At 38.0% G+C, this 25,326-nt stretch overlaps 1 long non-coding RNA gene across 1 annotated transcript; it reads right to left on the bottom strand.

The window, feature by feature from the left end:
* Window positions 1-885: 885 nt before the first annotated feature.
* LOC134296584 (uncharacterized) lies at window positions 886-7,217 on the bottom strand. The gene is made up of 2 exons (XR_010003381.1): window positions 3,825-7,217; window positions 886-3,733 (listed from the first exon to the last, which is right to left on the bottom strand). It is a non-coding gene; the product is annotated as an uncharacterized LOC134296584 (long non-coding RNA).
* Window positions 7,218-25,326: the final 18,109 nt, after the last annotated feature.

The raw sequence follows: 25,326 nt of genomic DNA, 5'->3' as shown, positions 1-25,326 counted from the left end.
TTTTCAACCAAGAACTAATCATTGTCTCTGGTCATGTCAGCAGTTCAGCAGCTCACCTCCTTTTGCAGTTTTCTAGGCTTCAATATTCTTAGAATTGTATCTTCAATCTTGACCAGACTCCAGTCATACACCAATCATACAATCTCATTCAATTCACAAATAATATGTTTCACACACCAACTGCCCTTGGCCTCCCCATCACCACCACCACCATCTTCCGCCCAGCCCAGCCCAGCCCAGCCCGCAGTGTGGCCCCCACCACAAAAAGTTTGCCCATGTCTGATCTAGAGACTCCTGGAGAGATTTTTAAAAAACGAGCCCCATCTTATGGTTTTTCCATTTTCATGGGGGTCCTCCATCCAGTGAATGTGCAAGGCTAACTGTACTTTTCAAAATTGCATGTTTTTTCTACTTTCCGCCATCAGGAATATATTTGCTAAAATTACTTGTTCTTTCCTAATTAAATGTATTGAAGAATTACATCCTTATATGTGAATGTCTGCTGAGCATATGAATTGACAATGTGCAGCTAGTAGCTCAGGTTGAAACTTTCTGGTTTAACTGGTGTCATCTCTGAAATGTTTGATGTAGTCTATTCATATTGTTTGAATATTAATGTTGGCAAATGACTATGTGGCAAATTGTTTATGAAGCCAATAAGCTAATGAAAAGCAGGCTGAAAGTAATATGCATATCATTCTCTCTGCTGATAGTTCAAGTGGGCAGACTGTACAACAAAGGAAGCAATTTAATTTTTAGAATGAATGCAACTGTACTTTTGGAGAGCATGCTCTCTTTCTTTTTTCTGTAAGTCTCTTTCAATTCCAGAAAGTAACTAGATTTTTTTCAATATCCAGCATTAGCATGAGAGCTTAGTTTTAGGAATCTATTTTGATTTTGATTTTATTCATTCTTTCAAATGCAGATAAAACCCCCACAGATATCTGCCAGCTCCTTGACAGTAGATTGACACAGATGATCTTGCTTAACTTTAAATCTCCAAACATTCTGGCATATTTCTAGCACTTAAAATTGCCCCAATCCAAACTTGCTCGATTTTATTGATGTGCCATTATGAAGCCACGATTATGCTGTAGGATTGAAGCATAAAAGATTCTTACAGTTTACTCTGTACTGCAAAGCAAGCATTGAAGGAAAATATAATATACTCATTGTTGGATGGTGTGTCTTCTTTCCCTTTCTCCTCAACATAGCTTTTCCCTTCAGGGGGAAAATATAGGACAGGGTCCAATTAGAGCATGCAACTTGTACAATCAGCCCATAGAAGTGTCTTAACAGCGAGGCTTGGGAAGGAAAGCAGTCCATAGGAGTTAGGAAAAAGCAGTCAATTTCTATGGGAATGCTGGAGGTAAGATTCTTTATTTGGGGAGGGGGATAGATGAGGGAAAACCGGCGTGGCTTCAGGCACCATACCTCAAAGCTAACAGGTTCTTCTACATTAGGCCCAATAGGTTCCCACTTCAGCTTTAAAGCTGTCATGCCACCTGTCACCATGCCCTGAAGAGTTTGTTTTTTACTAGAAGACAAAAAAGAGTAATAGAATCATAGAATAATAGAGTTGAAAGAAACCTCATGGGTCATCTAGTCCAACCCTCTCTTATGCAGGAAATGCACAAAGTATCCCTGACAGATGGCCATGGCAGCTGAGTCCTAATTGTGCAGCCTGCTAAATAGTCAAGTCCTTTTCCAGTTAGTAGAATCACAGAAGAATCTTAGTTAGAAGAAAGCTGGGCCAAATTTAACAAAATGAATTTCAACAAGGACAAATATAAGATGCTATAAAAAGATAAAGGTTTCCCCTGACGTTAAGTCCAGTCATGTCTGACTCTGGGGGTTGGTGCTCATCTCCATTTCTAAGCAGAAGAGCTGGCGTTGTCCATAGACACCTCCAAGGTCATGTGGCCGGCATGACTGCATGGAGCGCCGTTACCTTCCCGCCGGAGCAGTACCTATTGATCTACTCACATTGGCATGTTTTCGAACTGCTAGGTTGGCAGAAGCTGGAGCTAATAGCAGGCGCTCACTCCGCTCCTGGGATTTGAACCTGCGACCCTTCGGTCTGCAAGTTCAGCAGATCAGTGCTTTAACACACTTAGCCACCGGGGCTCCTATAAGATGCTATACTTAGGCAGCAAAAAATGAAATGCAAAGATATAGAATGGGTGGTGTCTGGGTCAACAACAGTCCATGTGAAAAAGATCTTGGAGTGTTTGTGGACAACAAGTTGAACACAAAAAGCTATAGGATTTTGGGATGCATCAGAAAGAGTACAGTGTCTAGATCGAGGGAAGTCATGGTATGTGTCCAGAGGAGGGAGACTAAAATACTCAGAGATCTGGGGATCATGCCCCATGAGAAACATCTTAAAGAGCTGGGTATGTTTAGCCTGCAGACAAGAAAGTTGAGAGGAGACATGATAGCCATGTATAAATATGTAAAAAGATGTCATAAGGAGTAGGGAGCAGGCTTGTTTTCTGCTGCCTTGGAGACTAGGACTTGGAGCAATAAGTTCAAATTACAGGAAAGGAGATTCCATTTGAACACGAGGAAGAACTTCCTGACTGTGGGCTCTTCCAGACAGGGCCTGTATTGTGGGCCCTGTAGGATTTTTACCTGGGGCGTACAAACAACGGCTCAGGCAAAAGTGAAGTAATTCAAGACAAAGCTGGTAAACCCTGCTTTGTCCTGAATTACTTTGATATTCCATTGGACTTGGGCCTTCCGCAGTCCCAGTAGTCTATCCGCACAGTCCAATTTGCTTTTTCCAGCTCCATGAGCCCGGAGAAGTGAAGAGGGCACTTCCCCTCCCCCAACCCCCCTAAAAGCCTTAAAAATAAAGGAAAACTTACCAGGTCACCATTAGGCCTCTCTGCAGGTTTCCTGGAATGTACCAATGATGCGCCAGGAGGCAGGGGGAGGGCAAATTGCTCCCCTCATTTTTGGAGGGTGGGTTGGGGACTTAAACCCACTTTGAAGCAGGTTTTTAAGTGGGTTTAAGTATAATCTGGAAGTGCCCTATAACAGCTATCCAGCAGTGAAACTCTGCCATGCAGTGTAGTGGAGGCTCTTTTTTTTGGAGGCTTTTAAGCAGAGGGGTACTTTGAATGTAATTTTCATGCATGGCAGGGGATTGGACTGGATGGTCCATGTGGTCTCTTCCAACTCTATGATTTTAGGCTCATGTCTGCTGGACTGGCTACTGAAATCAACTTCAGTCCACCTCAGGACCACTGGATCCTGCTGTTGCAAGATTTGGATTTATGATCCACAGACTGGACTTCATTCTGAATTATGGCTTCTTGATCTTGGCTTATCTGTTGTTGCAGACCTTTTGTGCTTCAGCTTCTGAACTCATTTAAGAGCAAGACAACAGTGTGCTACTTTAGAGAGAGAGGCAGCTGTACTTGCTGAAATTAATTCTGAAGCAAATGTGAATGGTATTCAAGCCTTGCTGTTCAAGAACTTCCTACAATGCATGGCAAGTTACTATGTGTGAATGAGAAGATTTCAGTTGCCTTCTTGGTGTTTGCCAATGTTCTGCCTCATACACATTACTTAATTCAGATATCTTCCATATCAACTTGATTGTTGTGTCTGGCCCTCTGTTACTAGTTCATTTTCCATTTTAATTAGGAATAATATGACTTGCTGAGAAGAAGCCAGCTTTCCTGGATTGGTCCCAAGTTCTTCCAGGCTTGTTTGCCCATTCTGCCTGTATCACATGCAAGAATATTAAAAAAATGAAAGGATTAAGAAATAATGATAATCATCTGCATCAAATATCAGGGAATCATTTTGAATACCTGGCAGGAAAGGGAATGTTGAATTTTTGTCAGTTGCTAGGCACATGGCTTCATTGTCTGACAGGAGAAGCACCAATCTGTTGTTCCTGTTTTGTGGTTCTGCTGAATACAGAAAATATAATGTTAGTATTAGCCTTTGTATTACTTTAAAAATATCTCTATGCCAGTACATGGAATTTGGGAGATGAAAATATGGACATAGAGATTATCTCAGGAAGACAAAGAAGAAAAAGAAACTTGAATCTTATTGGCTAATCCCAGTTAGAGCAGACTCATGGAATCGACTGTTGAATGGCTTGTTAATACAGAATCCACATTATGTATTGGTTTGACATTAGATTTAGAATCCAGAAGACCAGGATCTGAATTTGCACTAGGCCATGAAAACTCACTGGGCAAGTCACATTTTCTGACAGCAAAAGGTTATAAGACATTCCCCTGAACAAATCTTGCCAAGAAAACCCAGTAATAGGGTCATCTCAGGATCTCCATAAATTGGAAATGACTTGAAGGTACTGTAATAAGAACACTGTCTTAATACATAAGGAGTGCCCATTGATTCAATTTGTCTGCTGTAGTTAGGACTAACAATAGAATTCAAGTTATGCTATACAACTTAAAACTAAGCCCCCTTCTGCCCTATATCCAGGATCTGATCCCGGATTTTCTGCTTTAAACTGGATTACATGAGTTTCCACTGCCAGATAATTTGGGATAAGCAGATAATCTCGGATCAGATCTTGGGATTCCAGGTCAGCGTGGAAGGGGCCTAAGTTATAGTGAATTTAGTAGTATCTGTTTCTGAATTCATAGCAGGAGTGAGTCACTTGGTCCCCAGCAGGCTGCACCATTACTATTTTCACTAAGCCAATTGTGATATTCTTGTTAGTTCCATGCTAGGTCTGCTTTCAAACTATATAGAGAATTATATCTCCTGAAGACCCAATTGTTCTCCTTTTATATTTTTGTTGTTGTTGTTGTTGTTGTTATTGTTGTTGTTGTTGTTGTTGTTGTTGTATTTGCTCGAATATGATGCTCACCTCTTTTGTGACCAACAGTGCTGTGGAATTCAAAGAGATACAAAGGGAGGTGAAAGGGAGAAATGTGTCAAGAAGGTGCATCAAGCCAAGCCTTCCACCTGGATATCGATGTACTCACTGTGGAAGAACATGCAGATCAAGAACAAGTTTCTACAGTCACCTATGCAACCACTGCCAAGACACTACACTTGGAAGGTAATCATTCTTGGACATGAGCGATTGACTCCTGGAGGACTCCGCCCCCTCTTCCGAGTCCTCCACATTTTCCAGCGTGGCCCGGCTGGAGCAGCAGCAGAAGCCAGACCTGGCCGCCTCTTCCAGGCTCTTGCTGCCACCGCCGGCCTTCACTCTCTCACCCACCCTCCCTTGCTCACTCATCCGGCAGGAGCAACATTCCTTCTTCCCTGGCTGCAGGAGCAGAGGCAGCCAGAGCAACATGGTGGGCCCAAAGCAAGGGCCCATCTGGCGCTGGTAGGGAAGTGTTCACTAGCTCCCCAGGGCTTGCAAGGGGGAAAAAGGCCACATAAAAATTAAAATAATATATAAATATTAAAATTAAAAGAGTGTCCCTACTTCACGGATTTCCACTTATCGCGCGGTAGGTCCTGGAACGGAACCCCCACGATAAGTGAGGGAACATTGTAGTTCAATTTTCACCATTGCACATTACATTAGCCAGCAAATACTTCTTTTGGTTGCAGGGTTTTGAAAACTGAGATGTGCATTTCATTCAATGACACACTGGGTTCGAGTAAATATGATGATGATGATGATTATTATTATTATTATTATTATTGATAGAATGATGTTGGAAAGTTAATTAGAAATGTGAAGTCAAGGAACATATATTTCCCTGGATCACATCCAGCTTGTTGATTTCATAAGTCCTATCCCTGGTTTACATTATTGTGCCTTCTTTTGAGGAGGTCTCTGCAGATGAAGAAGGAGAATAATGCTAGACCCTAGCCACAGCCACAAGAGGGTTGCAGCCTTTCTATGGCTGAAACAAAGTGGGGTCCATTCCCAGCAGTGCCTGTAGATTTAACACATGAAATGGAATCTGTACATCCTGTCCTACATCCTGTCCTAGTATTCAAAGTTGTCCATGTTGAGTCTGTGTGCCAAGTTTGGTCCAGAGCTGTCACCGCCTGGGTTCAGCTCTCTCTAGATGTAGATTAACTACAACCCCCAGATTCCAAGGTCAATCACCCCCAAACCCTGCTTGTATTCAAAGTTATCCATGTTGGGTCTGTGTGCCAAGTTTGGTCCAGATTACCACCCAGGTAGGTCAGCGCGCCCCCCCCCCCCAAACATCTCTAGTATGTTTGGTCATCAAGGCTTGTTGTGCCAAGTTTGATCCAGACCCGTCATTGGTAGGGTTTAGAGTGCTCTCTGGGTACACTGTGAACTACAACTCCCACCCAGACGGGTCAGTCCCCCTGCAAACCCTTTCAGTATGATCTGTTGGTCATGTGGGTTAAAAAAACTGCAATAAATCTGCATTAATTCTACAGTGCAGGGGCATCTATTGGGAGAAATTTCTCCAAATGTTTCTAGGTTGTGGAATTCCCTCAACTGGTTCCTTCTCTGTGCTCTTTTTTGCTGGCAGACATAGACCATCACATTCAAACAGGGCTTCAACTCTTAATTAGTGGAAGGAAAATAAGTTGGTGTGTGTTGTATATTTAATGTGTTTTAATTATTTTTATATTAAAGTTTTCATTGAGTTAATTGTTTCATGCATTTTTCTACCACATCAACATTTAGCTGTTTTATTTTAAGTTGTACAGTAATCTACTTTGGATCCCATATGGGGAAAAGGTGGAATAAAATCAAAGTAATGAAAACAAAGGAAATCCAAGCAGACAATATTTGAAAGACTATTCAGGGTTGATATCTTTATTGTCAAAGCAGGATGGCTGTTGTTATTTCTGCTTTTTGGATACCTGAAACAATCATTCCACAAAAACTCAGCACAATTTTATTTGTAACCAAAAAGGTTCATGTGCTAGGCTGAGAAGCTCTTTTTCCATGCAGGGAAAAATTTCTCGCTCAATTGTCTTCTTGTCAGGCATATCAGCATAACCTATCTGTATTAATCACTTATCTTGTAGCAAAGATAATTGAGTTTTTATGAATAATGAAAGTCAGAAAATAATGGATTCTGCCAGTTTCCCCCTTTTTCTTTTTAACTACAAACAATTCATAATATTTTCCAAATCTATTCATTATGATTCTAAGTTATTCAGGTAAGTTCTTGGCAGTTCTTCAGCTTCTCCATATTGTAACTGTTGCTATCAAATATTCATTTTGTCATCTTCACTGTTCTTTATGAAAGACATTTACTACACACACACACACATGCAGATAGCATACATGGCTTAGTGCAAGGCTTTCTCAGATGTGATGTTTAATATTTACACTTTGAGGCTCATGTGGATCAAATGGTGAAACATCAGCTACTGCATGTAAACTGCGGCATCATACAAAACCAGAGTAGGTAACAGCATAGGACTTGGAGCCACTTTCTCTATTTGGGCACATAAGTGATCTTGTGTCACTTCTGGCTACCATTTTGGCCAATTTGAAGACTTTTTTAAAGTCTGCGGAAGTTTCAGGAGTTTGGATGGTTCTGTGTTTGACCCACAGTTTAGTTAGGTTGAAATCTGACTCAGTTTACTTTGGAGTGAAGAAAATCACTCAAAATTTGGTTGGAAAAGTTGTGAGTTTAGGTACTATATGCACAGAAGCCATTCTTTCTCCATTCTAATACGGAATGGCACATTGAGTGTTTCTCATAAATGTTCATTCTGGGTTGATAAACAGGAAGAATCCACATAGGGCATTACATTAATACAACATTTTCAACTACTCCATATAAAATGTCATTTAGAAATGATGGACCATCATGTTAATTCTGATTCTTGGCCATGAGAACCACAGTCAAAATTATACACGATCAGTTTGACAGTGGTCAAAACCAATAGTTAAATGGTGCATCAACACTGAAATGAATCCCATTGATACAATGTTTGAAGAATCTGACAATAGGATTCAACCCTGAAATATTTCCAATTAACAAAATGCTATACTCTTGCACATTTTAATACTTAGCTCTAAATTATATCACAGAATACAAACTAACCACCTCATCACATGCACTCTTGGAATTGGGCTGTCTCACTGCGTCCCACACCCTGCTCCATAGCGGCTTCCTCCCTGCCTCATCACATGGGGAAAGCCTGTTTAAGGCGGCTCAACCCACCTTTCCTAATGGAAAGACGGGGAGCCAACTGTCAACTGCCAGCAGCAATTTTGTGGTGGTGGCAGGGTGTTTGTGCCAGTTCAGGCACAGAGTCACCCTGGAAGTACTTTTCAAGGGTGTGATTGGAGCCATCGGACTTCAAGTAAAAAAAAAACCAGTTCCAGCTGCCGTCAAAATTTGAACCGTGTGAAGAGGTTCATTAATTAGCACAAAGTAAAAGTGCCCTTTTCAGTAGTCTACATTTTGTGATTGGTTCTTGCTTCTTCTTGTTACATGTGGGTGTCTTTGACATTTTGAGTTTCATGGTATAACTTAGCTTCACAGCATAATTCAGTCTAATAATATTGCATTAACATTTCCTTGTGGGACATAGTACTGTAGCTAATATATAGAGCTTTTTCATGTCAGGAGTGACTTGAGAAACTACAAGTCGCTTCTGGTGTGAGAGAATTGACTGTCTGCAAGGACATTGCCCAGGGGATGCCCTGATGTTTTGATGTTTTTACCATACTTGTGGGGAGCTTCTCTCATGTCCCTGCATGGAGCTGGAGCTGATAGAGGGAGCTCAACTGTGCTCTCCCTGGGTTGGATTCGAACCAGCAATTCAGGTCTGGCTAACCTGCAATAACAGCAGGTTCTTTTCAGACCTCATTGAAGTTAGTTCTTCATCCCTTAAAACAGCTTTTTTGGGAAAAAATAGTTGAAAAATGTTTCTTCTCCTCATCTGTTGCCTATTTAATATCATTTGTTTTGCTTTTATCTTCGTACTGTATGCTATATGATGGGGTTGTGACTCACATCCTTACTTTATTAAGTAAACTGTATTAAAAACAAAATATATGGAAAACATAGCATTGCTGCATTATCAACACTGCCCACTCTTGATTTACTGTAGTTTTTGAAATAATGAACAACATCATATTGGTGACACATTGTGCCTGCGTATTTCTTTTGTTCATTGCATCAGTATTCTCTTCTATAATTTGCAATGACTAAAGGTCCCCTCCGAGTCTTGGTTTGGCTGAGATATCACCACTTCCTAGTCATTCTACAGCTGAAAGAGAGTGCTAAGGATTAGGTGGCATCATCCATCAAGATCTTTTATTTTATTTTATGTTTTGCCTTGTTTGTTTATTTGTTTTTGGGCATTGAATGCTTGCTATTTTTTTTTGTAAACGGCCCTGAGTCCCTTCAGGGGAGAAAGAGTGAGTTATAAAGAAATAATAATAATAATAACAATAATAATAATAATCTTCTTCTTCATCATCATCATCATCCAATTCCTTTTCTTGGCATCAGCCATAGAATGACCATTTGCCTAGTAGGGCTATTACAGCCAAAATTCTGAGTGCTGAGGATAGTAAGTGGGTCTACATAATTGGCTGAAAGAGTTCTTCCTGCTGAACTCTTATGCTATCCTAAGTAACAGTATGTTGGTCAACATACTATTAAACACAGCAATTTTTCTCATCCTCACTTCCATGTTGAGGCAACTTTCCTTATTTTTATTAAAAATAATAACTGAGCACCTACATTTCCCCTTTCTCTCACAATGGGTAGAAAGCAACTTAAATTATTTAGTTTTTTTTAAAAAAAGAAAAATGTCAAAATGTTGTAGAGTATTCAGACTTTAGTTCCTTTTTGTTGCTATGCTTATATTCACAGTTTTTATATTCTCTGCAAAAATACCCCAAGAGAACAATTGTAAAACTATAGACAGTTTATTCCAAGTTTTTGCATGGATAGCTTCAAATATAGCTCTTTTCACCAAACCGAGGTTTCGCCTTGATTTTAGCTACTTATAGAGTAAAAGTGTATTCTCCCCACACAATGTGGAATGAAATTGTGCTGCAGAATGGGGATTTCCCTCCAAGGGAATACATGGCACTTGACAAGCTGGGGAGAATAAAGTGTTCTGCTCTAAATAGGATTACAGTAAGCCACCCTTCACTATCTGAGGGGGCTTATTTAAATTAGAAAATGCCCTCTCTTCACCAGAGATCGCAAGAGCTGTAAGTCAAATTAAATAAGGGTTAACAAGATGTCATTTTATTCTTAGTCAGATGCTTGAGTTATTGGAAAAATCAAGTCTGATGTACCAGGGTGTCCTCCATTCTAGATCCCTGGGAGTCTACCCTTTTCAGGTCCCTTTGCACACAAAGTTACTTTCAGAATCTCTGACTTAAGCTGATTCGAGGACTACATTCAAATGCTGTATGTTCATTCTATGATCAATTGGAGCAAGTAGAAATATAATTTCAATTTGATTTCTGAATAAGGATCTCATCACACAAGGGGGACAGAGTGGAAAGTAGTGCCTTCTTCCTGTAGCATTCTGTGGTGTCCCTTCTTGAAAGAAGATAGAGAATTTACTCACCACCATCACACAGGATGTGTCTCTGTCCATTTCCAGTTTAATCATGTGCTTCCTCATCACACCAATGGCTGTTGTCACCAGAGCCAGCCCTAGGTATTTTTCAAGTGTAGGCGAACAGAATCCCCCCCCCCCCAAAAAAAAACAATCACTGAAAAATAAAAGCATTGGAGAAGTGAAAATGTTGGATAATAAAGAGGGATTAAGGAAAAGCCTATTAAACATCAAATTACATTAAGATTTTACAAATTAAGCACCAAAACATCATGTTTTACAACAAATCAACAGAAAAAGCAGACTCGACTGCGCCCCCGTATGTTTGGTGCCCGAAGTGACCATTTAATTCGCCTCATTGTTGGACTGGCTCTGGTTGTCACCTCACATTCTGTCATTTTTTTAAAAAAAATGTGCCACTGCAAAATTTAAAAGGTTCAAAATTGTGCAGTTACAGCAACATTTTTTTTTAAAGGATAACATTATTTACCACTTCTTTTCTATGTCCGAAGACTAACGGCAGCAAAAGGAACATCAAGGGGAATGAAAAGGACACCGACATGCATGCCCACACTGAAATGGCACAAAATGAACTGAAAATGGGCAAATGCACCATTTCCCATCCCAGCACATTTCTAAGCACCGGGAGATTCAAACATTATTTGAGCAGAATCCATTTCATGACTCCAAAATCACAAAGTTCCCCCCTTACCCCAACAAGAGATACATTTTAAGTTTAAAAGGAAATCCCAGGGCATGTTATTAGACAGCCTCTTCTATATGTTCATGATATAAAATTTCTATTGAAACAAGTTCAATGCTATGGAATGCTATGGAATCCTGGGAACCGTAGTTTGGTGAGGCTCCAGCACTCTTTGAAAGAGAAGGCCAAAGACTATCAACTATCAAGTCTTATTATTCCATAGCATTGTGCCATGGCAGTTAAAGTGTAGTTGCAGACTGAGAGATGCTTCCATTCAGGGGTTTGCATACTAAGTCATGAATCCTGTGCCAATGTCACCTTTTGATCTTTTCTTTTGTTTCAGACATTTGTCATCTTTAATATCTATGGCATGGATGCAAAACATGAACCCTAAAAACATGCAAGGAGAGGTGTGTGTTAACCTTGCTCCCTCCTTCAAAAACAGAGCTTGGAAAATCTCTATTTTTGGCATGTGATTGCCTGCATTCCCAATGAGCAAACTCAGGGAAAATGGGGATGCTAGGAGCTGGGTATAAAAATTCATATATTTTCAATTTCTGGTCATCATTCTCCATGCATAGAGAGTGGCAATCCAAAGAGTAGAGTTCTCATTACATGAGGTCTACTTTTTCTTAAGAGTCATCAAAAGTCCCCATGTAGGGGAAGTGAGTAAAGATAGTAAGGCTGGGACTAATATGTTCCCCCTTTTTAAAATAGTTCTGTACATTTCTTGCTTCAGAGTTCAGGATCTGTGCTGTGTTTTTGCCTCAAATCTCTGATACTTTAGAGAGATATTATGACAACTTCTTGAAAATTTGTTGCATGCCTTCAAGTTGTTTCCAACTCTTGGCAACTTAATGCAAACCTATCACTAGCGGTGCTTTCAAACAGCTCCAAAATGCGATATTAATATGCAGGATAAACAAACCTGAGTCCTCAGAGAAGGTCCCCATACAGACCTGCCGGTTCCAGGCTTTCTTCCCCTTCCATTCTCACAGCCCTTCTGTGTCTTGGGACAAAATGGACAGTGGATGGGGGACATCCGCTGGAAGATTTTTTTTTAAATCACTCAATTATTTGCTGATGCTTATATGTGCACATGTGAATATCCTAATACAAATATGAAGAGATTCCTATCTGTGCATAATGGCAGACTTTTTTAAAAAAAAAATGCCGCCGGATTTCCCTCTTTCCTCAATTGCTTATTTAATATTATAAAGTTTAAAATAAACAATTTCAGAGACCTCTAATGGCTCTCCACTTCTCCCTTCAGAAAACCAGCTGGAAACCAGCTGTATCTCCATGGGAGCCCAAACAGCTGATCAGCTGTTTCAGGCTTTTAAAAACTGGCATGAACAGGATGCAGTCTCCACTTTACATGAACTTTACATGACTGCAGGAAAATCCACTTTTTTTCTCACGGAATCAGAATAAAGGAGGGCCTCTTTGAATCAGGTTTTGCCTCCATTGCTGCTATTGAACTTGCATTTAGCACAAATATCATCTGGCCACTCCCCCTTTTAGCCCATTATCTCCCATTTCTTTTGTGATGTGTGGAAGGGCCCTAGGTTTTCTGGGGTTGACACTTTTCATAGCTGAATGGGGAATCAAACCCTGATCTCCAGAATCATAGTCCAATGGTCAAACCACTATACCATGCTGACTCTTTTTCTGAAACTACTATGGTGATTTCACATTCTCTGTCCTGGTGCTCTTTTTGAACCCATCCATAATCAAAATGAATTCTGAAACCTTCACATATGTCACCGTATATAGTCCTTGCACTTGATATATACGAGAGTTGAATGAAAAGTAATGCCTCCACCTTTGTAACTTTTCAACAGATGGTATGCGGCAGGTACTGGCTTGTTCAGTAGACTCTCCTCTACAGTTCCATTTTTGCGGGAAGCCTTAGCATTGAACAATTGTATTGTTAAAGTGCAAAGTTTGGAATCCTGAGCAGATGGTCGGTCAATGCGACTTAAGCAATGTGCAGTCATTGAATTCTTGACAGCAGAAGGTGTCACCCCAAAGGACATTCATCAGAGAATGAAAGCTGTTTATGGTGATTGTGTTGATGTGAGTACTGTGCATTGTTGGGCGAGTAGGTTTAAAGATGTTGAGGTGGGAACATGACTTGCCTGACAAACAGAGTTGGACATACTGTGACAGCAACCACCAAGTTTCAAAAGCAAAAGGTTGACAGATTGATTCAGGACGATCGTCGTATCACTCAGAGAGAAATTTCAAACATAATCAGCATTTCACAAGAACGTGTGGGTCACATTATTGCTTTGCTTGGCTATCGGAAGATCTGTGCACGATGGGTCCTGTAAGATGCTGGTTGTGGAAACAGAGTGTCGACTTCTTCCATGATGGCTTCAGAAAACTTGTTCATCATTGTCAGAAATGTATCCAATTCTCTGGTGATTATGTGGAAAAGTGAATAGTGGTAGTTAAAGAGCACATTCTAAGGATTATTTCTGCATTTGATTTATTAAAATATTCCCATCCAAACCTAAGTAACCAAGGTGGAGGCATTACTTTTCATTCAACCCTCATAGACAGTGGATCTTCATCACCTCAATATCAGTTTGCCATTCTTGATTAATTTATATTGTAATCCAAACAACATTTTTTTGTGTTCTTTATTTATTTATTTATTTATTTTTGGTTAATTTTTTTTAAAGTTTCAGTAGTATATACAGTGTGAGAACAAAGATTTTGTATATAGGATGCTGTTGCTGCTGCTCAATTACATAGTCGTTTCTGACTCTTCCTGACCTCATGGACCAGTCCACGCCAGAGCTCCCTGTCGGCCGTCGCCACCCCCAGTTCCTTCAAGGTCAAGTCAGTCCCTTCAAGGATACCGTCCATTCATCTCGCCCTTGGTCGGCCTCTCTTCCTTTTTCCTTCCATTTTCCCCAGCATCATGATCTTTTCCAAGCTTTCCTGTCTTCTCATGATGTGGCCAAAATACTTCATCTTTGCCTCTAGTATCCTTCCCTCCAGTGAGCATTATTTCCTGGAGGATGGACTGGCGGGGATGAGAGACAGGGCTTTTTCAGTAGTGGCTCCCCGCCTATGGAACGCCCTCCCCAGTGAAGTCAGGCAGGCTCCCTCCCTCCTATCCTTCTGTAGGAAGGTTAAAACTTGGTTGTAGGGCCAGGCTTTCAAATAATAACTAGCAGCGCTAATTATTATTATGTACGCCAGAACTTAATCGACAGACCCAGTCTTTTGAATTTGAACACGCCCATCTGTATTTTAGAATGTGTTTATGAATGTTGATGTAAGCTAATAATTTTTAATCTGATTTATAATGTACTGTACGGTCTTTATATGTGTGTTTTATTATAAGCTGCCCTGAGTCCCCTGTTGGGTGAGAAGGGCGGGATATAAATGTTGTAATAAATAAATAAATAAATATGACTGAATCTCTAATCAAAATGTATCCTAGTCCTGGATGTTGACAACAAAATTTATACCCGCAAACAGCATTAAGAAGATGGGGTTTTAATTTTCATTTGGCATTGTTTCATGCAATTTCACTCCACTGTTTGCAAACGTTTTGTCATTTTCTGGAAAATGATTTGAATGCAAACCATTTTCTGTGCTCCACTGTGATGGAAAGGCTCAAGCCATTTGAAGCTTTGTTTTAATGCCTAAAAGTTGTTTTTTTTTCTCTCTCTCTCTCCCACTCAAAATTTCTGATTTATTTCAGCTTTATATTTTCACCCTTGGTGGCTAAAATTCAGAAGGAAAGGAGAGTGGTAATTTGGAGGTGAAAAATAACTGGGAAAGAAACAGTTAATAGATTTGCCTCCATGCAGTCTTTCTTTCATCATAAACTGAAAGAGCGGCAAGCCAGATTTTGGCTTGTTTATTTGTTTGTTTTTGTTTGAAAAGCTATCAAATCCAATTTCAGCAACATGTGGAGTCAGTCAAGGATATATACTAGCTCCACTCATATTTAATCTATATGTACATGACTTGTTTTGAAAAGCAAAGGAAAGTCATATGGAAGTCTGAGTAAGGTCCAGTTTGGCTTTCAGATGTGAAAGGTTCATTTACGTTACTTTTTCCTTTGAAAGCTAAGCACTAAGGAAAACAGAGTTTTAAAAATAAATAAATAAAAAGGATTGCATAGTAACAAATCAGGAGCCAGACATCAGCCATCTTCATGGACTGGCTTCCTTTTAAACTTTGAAGAAGCATCTCCTGCAGTTGTATTGAAAAGTCTGAGCCGGAGATGGAAAAGCACATTTTGAAATCCTCCACCCATTTCCTATGACAATTCCATTAACATCATGGCAAACTATAGGACTTTTGTATGGAAGGTTGATAGCAGGCAAAATATCTAGGTGGGGATGGTATATAAATACCTTTCTATTGTCTAGGAAAAGGGTTGTGCATGAAGGTCAGCAAGTTAGATGCATTCATGTATCTGAGATTAAGCCCCATTAAACTCAATGGGGTTTATATCTGTATAGACTATATCCCTGAATATGATCCTGCTCAAGTTTTAAGATCGCTGTAGATCCAAGTTAAAATTTGTGTTCACAGTGGGCAAATATTTAGATGACTAAGAGGCAGAGATTAGTAATAATCTGCATTCTTCCATTCTTTTTAGTACAAGAAAGTATCGTGGTAGTCACCATTGAAAATTAAGCACCTATGATAAACAACATGAACTTAAGCGTTTTCTGAACAGGAATGCGTCTTTTTCTAAAGACTAAGAAATATGCCATACAACTAAATAATGTACACCCCCTATATTCACAGGGAGTTGTACTGTAGTTCCACACAGTCACATCCACTTTTATGTTATGCTGAGAAGATGTTGCATTATTACAGCCTTCATGTGTCATCAGCAAGATTTTATTCTTCTAAACTGTGGATTCCTTTGGTAAAATCATTCAACCGTTCAACTGTTTTAAACAGCATTAAGTTTTTCATATGTAAGGACAATTTAGCCATAATGAAATTGCCCACCATTTCAAAGTACCCAATTAGAAATGAAGGTACCTGTGAATTTCCTACCACCCCGCTGCCACCCCAAATCTCTTTCAGCATATTTTAATCTTTGCTATAGTTTGCTGTTCAGTACCATTATTGCACACCTAGTGAAATTGATTGTTCATTCATTGCCAATTTTCATTTATAGCTGAAATGAATATTTTCTTCCAATTATATTCTTTAATCATTTTCCATCAGTCTTTCCCATTTCTTTTATATAAAAGAATATCAAGTCCTCAGAAAATTCCTGCTGAGTGATAAAAAAAAATCAAATTGGATTAATAACACAGGCTGATCAGCCCTTAGTTCTTACTTTAGTCAATGCTACTTTCCTTTGTGCTCTTTGCTTTATTGCCACTGACATTGATTTATGGGGAATAAAAGGGACAAACTCCTTTTTAAAGACATAAAAGTGTGGGAGGACATTTGGTGTCTTAGAGACAAGGATCTGAGGATGATTTTTTTTTTAAAAAAAGGAAGGCTTCCTGGCTTCACTTTAAATTGATCTATATGAATGCATGAACGTTGCAGTCATGACAAGTAGGTTTATTCAGAGTCAAATATTCCTTTTGAGAAAGGCGAGAATTCATATGCTGACATAAACAAATGGGATAATCCTTTATCCATTAGCTGTAATCAAATGAATCCTGAACTTGAGTTCTTCTCCTACCACAAATAGATGGAAAATTAAATAAAACTGTCCCAGAGGTAGATATTCAATTTCTTGGTCAATTTGGATTTTGCATAGAATGGACAAGAAAGGAGTGGGGACCATTTTGTCCTTTTAGCAAAATTCTGACCAAGATCTATACAGAAATCTCATATATTCTTTAATCATTTTCCATCAGTCTTTCCCATTTCTTTTATATAAAAGAATATCAAGTCCTCAGAAAATTCCTGCTGAGTGATAAAAAAAAATCAAATTGGATTAATAACACAGGCTGATCAGCCCTTAGTTCTTACTTTAGTCAATGCTACTTTCCTTTGTGCTCTTTGCTTTATTGCCACTGACATTGATTTATGGGGAATAAAAGGGACAAACTCCTTTTTAAAGACATAAAAGTGTGGGAGGACATTTGGTGTCTTAGAGACAAGGATCTGAGGATGATTTTTTTTTTAAAAAAAGGAAGGCTTCCTGGCTTCACTTTAAATTGATCTATATGAATGCATGAACGTTGCAGTCATGACAAGTAGGTTTATTCAGAGTCAAATATTCCTTTTGAGAAAGGCGAGAATTCATATGCTGACATAAACAAATGGGATAATCCTTTATCCATTAGCTGTAATCAAATGAATCCTGAACTTGAGTTCTTCTCCTACCACAAATAGATGGAAAATTAAATAAAACTGTCCCAGAGGTAGATATTCAATTTCTTGGTCAATTTGGATTTTGCATAGAATGGACAAGAAAGGAGTGGGGACCATTTTGTCCTTTTAGCAAAATTCTGACCAAGATCTATACAGAAATCTCATACATCTTCACTAAAGTAAACCCATGCAAAATCTACTAGGAAATGTAGGGCTTGGCAAATGGTGACTCCATTCCAGGATTTATCCAGTATTTTAAAAAGCTCTCTGGGGTGCTAATCCCCAAAAACAGTGGATATCTTTTTAAATGTTTCCATTCAAAATTTGAACAAATCACCACCCCATGACATGAGTCCCATTCATATTAGTTATCATGCTCTGCTCCAGCTTGTAATGCTTGCTACCCTTCAAAATATTCATCCTGTTAAGAATTACTTGCAGGCCAGGAATATTTTGGTGCAATTACCCTATATTAGGACCTCATCACATTAGAAAATTTTAGCATCCTAGGACGTGTGCAGCATACTGGGAGAACAGAGTCTGCCGGAGCCCATAAGACAACACAGGGCTACTTCTGGTGGGTCTCTATGTTTCAAAAATGTCCTGGAAGAAAAGAAGATTCTAATATGGGGATTTCATGTTTAAAATTTTACTCTATTTACTATATTTTACACAATGAACTAGATAATCTGGAAACAACAATTCTTATGTATACGAAAGAAGGATATGTAAAAATTTGACAATATATTTCAATAAAAAGAAAAGAAAAAAATGTTGTATGTGGACCTTTGTGATGCATAGCAAATATCATGCTGTGAACTTGCTTTCTCTCACTTTTTTGTGTGTAAACAAGGTATTTCAAGACATAGTATTTTATCAGGATTGTTACTGCAGAAGTCCCTTCTGGGGAAAGATTGTACAGGTTAATAGCTGAATTGATGCATATGGGAAAGATTATTGAGAAGGGACTATGTTTTCCAAGATGCCAACAGAATCCGTTAATCTTCTTATTGGATTACTTAATTTCACAAATTTAATGCTGCTATCCTTTGTTCAGATTAATTTCAGCAGAATATCCCCACAGATATGTTTTGTTGTAATATTCACTTAAATATAAGTAAACACAGCAATCTCCAGGTTTCACCTTCTTGCAAAAAAAAATTATTGCTGTCACTCAAGTAACACAATGTGTTGCATGGAAGGCATACATTTGTTTTCTACATGTAATCCTCCCCAAAAATATTTAAAAGAATATACTTGGCCACTCTACTAATGAGATCAATTATGTCAACCCACATCACGGTCTCAAACGTTTGTTCCAGCCCAATGTGCTATATATGTCATCTCCCATTTCACACTCAGTACAATAGAGATCAAAATCAAGGTAAGCATCTTGAACACACAACAGGTTTATTGAACATGAAAGTTAATTAGTTCTGTATAAAATGCAATGATTTAGACCCAAACTGATTGATTCTTTTCCAGATCCTGTTCATGGAGAACATGAATATTTGTTGTTTGATGCTTAGCCCCATTGAAAGATTGATGGGATAAAAAAACCCTACTAACTGCTTTCTGGGATGATGGAGACACCCAGTGGCAGTCAGAACAGTGACAGTTTGATTTGGGCATCCCAGAAGTTGACTGGTACCCGTTTCTAAGTCAATCAGTGGCAGTATCAATTTGTGCAGGTGGAGATGCATCTGATCAGCAGAAAGAGTGGGCCAATGTTTGTACTCTTATGCTTGTACAGCACGCTTGAATCAATTATATTCACATATGTGGTATAAAATGGTCCCCAGAACTGGAGAACATATGAGTGTAATGTTCTGGTTACATCCTAGCCAATAGTTGGCTTCACATACCATGGTCAACGATGGCTTAGATTTAGATCAAGGAAGACGCTAAAGAAACATGCTTTGAGTAGGCTTATTTCCATAATAATAAATCCTCATTTATCTTTATGTTAATGCATGAAGACAACCAGTAAGAATGCAATGCACAACAATGGTTGAAACAGTTCTGTAAAAACACCACCATGTTGTGTGTTGTGCACTATAAATTAGAAGAAACAGTAGCAATGGTAGAAGTATGAATATTTTAGAGAATGATTAGTAAACTGCTTTACTGAATGACAGGGTCATACATTTTTATTGAGTGTTTGGGGAAACCTGATAAGAAGAATCATATGAGGATGATAACCTTTGCGGTTTGGCACATATTCTGTGCAAAATTTGTACATGGTATTTTTTCACAATAAACATCATGTCTGCACAGGAATCAGCAGTAAACACTAAAATTATTAGAAGTGTGACAAGATGGTCATGTATAAATATGTGAGGAGAAGTCATAGAGAGGAGGGATCAAGCTTGTTTACTGTTGCCCTGGATGAGGAACAATGGACTTATACAGGAAAGGAGACTCTACCTGAACATTAGGAAGAACTTCCTAACTATGAGAGCTGTTCAGCAGTGGAACTCTCTGCCCCAGAATATAGTCATGGCTCCTTCTATGGGAGCTTTTAAACAGAGGCTGGATAACCATCTGTTGGGGGTGCTTTGAATGTGATTTTCCTGCTTCTTGGCAGGGGGTTGGTCTGGATGGCCCACAAGGTCTCTTCCAACTCTATGATTCTATGATTCTATTATCTGATAAAATGTACATGAATATCTGTACTTTTAAGGTCAGAATCAAGATGTTTATGATGAGATATTGATAGTACAAAGCTGTGCAATGCTAATAAAGACTGAGGATTTTTTTGCAAAGTTTTGTATGAGTTGACATGGTCTGCTCCTTCATGAATAATATGCAAATGAGAAACAGAACCCAGAGAAGTTACATTTTTAGATTTCAATCCCCAGTTATCTGAAAATTGCGATCCAAAGAAGTAACTTTGAAGCTATGAATTTAGTTATTCATCAGCTTTCATGGTTTTTTGATGTTACAATCTAGTCCTAAACTTGAAAATAGGATCAAAATATGTTTTAAAAACCGGTATTTTAAGAAAAAAATGCTTTTATGCAAATATGCATATATAAAACAGACTGTAAAATGAAAAAGTACAGTTCACCTTTTTGATAGGGTTGTCAATGTCATTATACCCTTGTAAAGGTTGAAAAAAAACCCCATTTGAATATCATCTACATCCATAATATACACTGACTAATTCATAAGTAAATCTCTATTATTCATTTATGACATAGTGTTGTGTTTTTTTGTTTAAAATTAGAATGTATGGTGAATGTTTTTAAATATGCATAGAGTATAGAATATGACGGTAGGATGAAGTTCATTGCCTAGGTCCCCTTCGGAGGAAGAAAAGGTCATAAATAGATTAATAATCCTTAAAAAACCTACTGAATATTATGTCTTCAACTATTGAAACATTTTCTTTCGTAGGCCGTTTGTGCTGAAGGAGAAACAATACATTTACTATGGATGTAATTCTTCACTAATTTCTTCTAAAAGAAATGAACAAGTTAATTTAAAATGTTCTTCATATTGTGAACTCTGAAAAAACCCATTCATGAATTCATGAAATTTTCACAGCTTTTGAAGCTTATCAGCAAATCAAAGCTTAATATGTGCAAAATTCACATGTGAATATTTTGCATAGAAAACTGTATTTTATGCAAGAAGCAGCATTTTCTGCAGATAGCATCACTGTATTTGTTATAACATGTGATCTAAAATGCTGTGAATCTGGCACAAAATGAATTCCTACTTACAAAGTATTTTTTTTTTTTGCAGAAAACAGCTTTTTCTGTAATCAAAATAATATATCTGCATAGAAAATTATTTTCTATGTTGAAACTACTGTTTTCCATGCAGAAAAGGCTGGTTTAACAACCGTGTTAAAATTTTGTACAGAATAAATGCTAAAGTGTGAAAAATTCTCATCAGACCAGGATTTTTTATAAAGCTTTTTTGACATTCAAAAATATTCTTAAATCATTTTTAAATATTCCATCCCTAAAACCTATCTCAATTTTTTTCACTTGAATAAAAATTAGTGGCCACCCTACTCTCATGCTTTATAACGCCTATTTATTGAATAGAGAACTACAAACCTTACATTTTCATCATAATGTACTGATGAAAGTCAGTTATTAAAAGGAACAGCACTTTATGTATGTTAAAAATATGTAGAGTAGAAAACCCCAGGAAAAATATCCAATGCTTATCCAATATTTTTGTTGCTTTCTCAGAATACCCCAGGTGTTTTACTGAAGGATGAACATCTGGATTTGGATCCACACACACACACACACACACACACATATATACATACATACATGGTATCCCAAGAAAACAATAGTGTAGCTATTTCAAATAAAACTCCATAGTCAGGCTACATTGTCAACAGGAACTGAAAAACCTTCAAACTGACCTTGGAAATACACATTTTCCATAGCTTTCTAATAGCATCAAACTTATAGATTTCATTACAACAACAAAAGACTATTACTGAGCCATACTGTAAAATATACCAGTTTAAAAGCTAATGTGATAGTATAAGCTTATCAAGGTGAGTCAATTATCGGTGTAATGCAAAGAATGATAACCCCAAGGATCCCCATTGTGATGAGGTCATAAAATGTGACGAAAAGACATTGCCATTTTTATTGCCCCATTGATTTTACCTTTTTGCTTCTCCATCCAAAAATGACTATGGGATTTTTATGTTGCTGCAACTCTAGACCAAAATGCCTGAGAAAAAGCATCTTGGCAGCTCATTTATCTTGTATCTTAGCTGTATAGAACATTCAGCAAAGGCTGGAATCACCCAAGCAAATTCTGAAGATAGAGATTATTTATTCTGTGGACATCAATTGACTTTCCAGTCTATGTTATTTTAAAGTTTCTTTGACCAAGAAAATCAATCTCCTCCATAAAGTAAGCCCAAAATTCTGTCATAAAACACTCATGGCACAACTATTCCAATCAATAGAGAATTTTAGAAATTCTCCCAGGATGCATCTAGCCCAGTGTTCTCAAACTGTGCTCCTTCAGATGTTTGGACTTCACTTCCCAGAAATCCCAGCCAGCATACCAGCTGTTAGGAATTGTGGCAACTGAAGTCTAAAATACCAGGAGGTGCAGGAGCGACTTGAGAAACTGCAAGTTGCTTCTGGTGTGAGAGAATTGGAAGCTGGGGTTTGGTGAGGCATCAGCACTCTTTGACAAAAAAGGCCAAAGACTTTGTAAAACTATAACTCCCATGATTCCATATCATTGAACCATAGCAGTTAAAGCAATGTCTAGCTGCACCAATTCTACAGTGTAGATGTACTCCTGGTTAAATCTGAATGAGGGAAGGGTTTGGTTCAGAGCGTTGTGGTCAAATCTACCAAGGCATCTCCCTCGTTTCAAGTCTTCTGTGTCAGTTCTCATTTTTTATGGTGAGGAAAATGTTGTATTTTTTCATGCATATCCCCCACCCTCAAGAAATGCATTAATTTACACACATATTCCCTGGTGTGAAATCTACATATTGGTTTTTGCACATATTCCCAATGTGTATCTCTTTTCCCCTCCGCCCTCCTCCACCTTCTTTGTATCTCTTTTTCAAGTTGCTAACAATATTTTTTGAAATTTATTGCAAACCCAGAAACAGTTAACCTCTTTTGATATAATTGCCTAATTATGATTTTAAAACTGCTCATTTTGAATGATAATTAAATATAATAAAATACATAGTGCCTCTGGGAGCTTTCTAGTCTATGTATGTGTTTGCTCAGAATCTGAAATCAGATTTGTAAAAGGGTGTGGCAGTGTATATGTGAAAGTGCTAGCAAGAAGTACATGAGGCAAAATCATTTGTTCATTGTTTCTTATTTCTTGGAGCCAACTCCACCAGATCCCTCATGTTGCTGTCATGCTAGCAAATTGATGTTCAGAGTCTACAATAATGGGTAACATAGCATGAGCACTGTCCAACACCTGCATGCAAGTTATATGTCAAAAGAAGGGTAAGAAGAAGAAAGGCAAAAGATGCCTCAACTCTATAGTTTGAGAAGATATTTATCAGTTGTACAACAACCAGCCATAGTCAAGATGAGAAGGAACACTGAAAGACGGGGAGCCATAGTCTAAATTTGCACAACAGAAGAAAAGCAAATAGAGAAAGAACCAGGAAAAAAAAAATAATTTTCCTAGTGAATCCTTTTTGGGAGAGGACACAAGAAAATCCTCAATAACTTACAAGGTCCCCACTCAAGTCTTAGGGGAGGAGAATCCGCCAAGAAATTCAAAAAGAAATCCAGGCATTTTCCTTTTCTGGGTTGTGTGTGTGCATGTGGGGGTGCGTTTTAGGGAATAATAATGATAATGATAATAATAATATATTTATACTCTATATTATATTATTATTATTATGATTATATTTATATTCTACCTTTTGTTTCTTAAAAGAGACTGAAGGTGGCAATACAAAAAACAACACAATGTGCAATTTAAAAATGAAAACATATAAACATTAACATAGAATTAAACATAGAACTATTAAAAATAAATAGTTAAAGCCATTAAATAACTAAACACCTATTTATGCATTTTAGTAGGTTTTTAGTTATTTTAATTGCTTTAACAAAAATACTACTCAGCAACCCTTGGCTTGGAGTTAAAAACTCAAATTCAAAGTTGGTATTTAAAAACTTATCTGAATTCAGACAGCATCGTTCCTTTAATAATAAGGTACAATGTCTACATTGACCGAGTTTTGGGGGGTTGATTTTTTGACTATTTTCTTTGACTTATGTATATACAAAATCTATACAGTAAGTAGTTTCTTGGTTAATCAGAGCACAATGGAAAGAATGGGAGGAAAGGACAGCACAAGAAAATATTACATGGACACAAGACCAATGTATCTGCTTGATTATTAACACAGTATGAACATTTCAGCTGTTGGGTAATCCAAAATGGGCTACTATACGCAATAACTTTTTGAATCTATTCTAGAGCTACTGGGATTATCCAAAGGAAAAAAAAGATGTAATAAACGTTGGGTTTTCTTTTTTTGTAACTTTGACAATTTAACTCCCTTTAATTGGATCTAACCTCTGGTTCTTAGGAAGATTACTCACCTGGTAAATTAAATTCAACCAGTCCAACACCCTTCAACACCACTGAGAGGGATCATCAAAGCTCTTGTAGGCTGAACTGAGTGAGGTTCCTAATGAAAGGAATTAGACAATCTTTTCCACTGAGCCACCGGGTCTTTAGCAGCAACTTGTGTTATGGAAATTGCTCTAATGTGCAGGAAGCTGAAATCTCATTTAGCATTAGAGAGCCGCTTTTTGACCTACTATGTGGAACAGCAATTCTTGTAAATTAGAACTTTATAACTTATGCAGAAAACTAAAGAGTGATAATTATAGGCTTTTATCATAAAAAGTTTTATTAACGTTATTACAGGTCCCTATGGTAACTTTCATTTTAATTTGATCTTTTTCACCCATCGCACTTTTCATTCAGTGGAAGACCAACTGTGGAACGCTGACCCTATAAAATATGGGATGATTGCCCCAAATCAAGAAGGCTATGTGAAGAGAATAAAGAATGTAAGATTAGACAATATTCCTAGACTTCATGAGAAGGCTAGCTTCCCCTTTTTAGTTCTTTCTTTTATCATTCCGGTGTTTCTGATCCCAGCTACTTGGTTACGAGCAAGACAATAAAGAAGAGCAATTTCATTTGTAAAGGGCAACTTTTGCTAGAAGTCCTGGAAGAGAAGACACCAGGATGATAATGGCTGCTCTTGGCCTTAAAAATTAGTGAGGCTATTCATCTCTCTC

The sequence above is a fragment of the Anolis carolinensis genome, chromosome 2 (genome assembly GCF_035594765.1).
Source record: "Anolis carolinensis isolate JA03-04 chromosome 2, rAnoCar3.1.pri, whole genome shotgun sequence".
NCBI lineage: Eukaryota > Metazoa > Chordata > Lepidosauria > Squamata > Dactyloidae > Anolis > Anolis carolinensis.
This window is presented reverse-complemented; position numbering and strand designations above follow the sequence as displayed.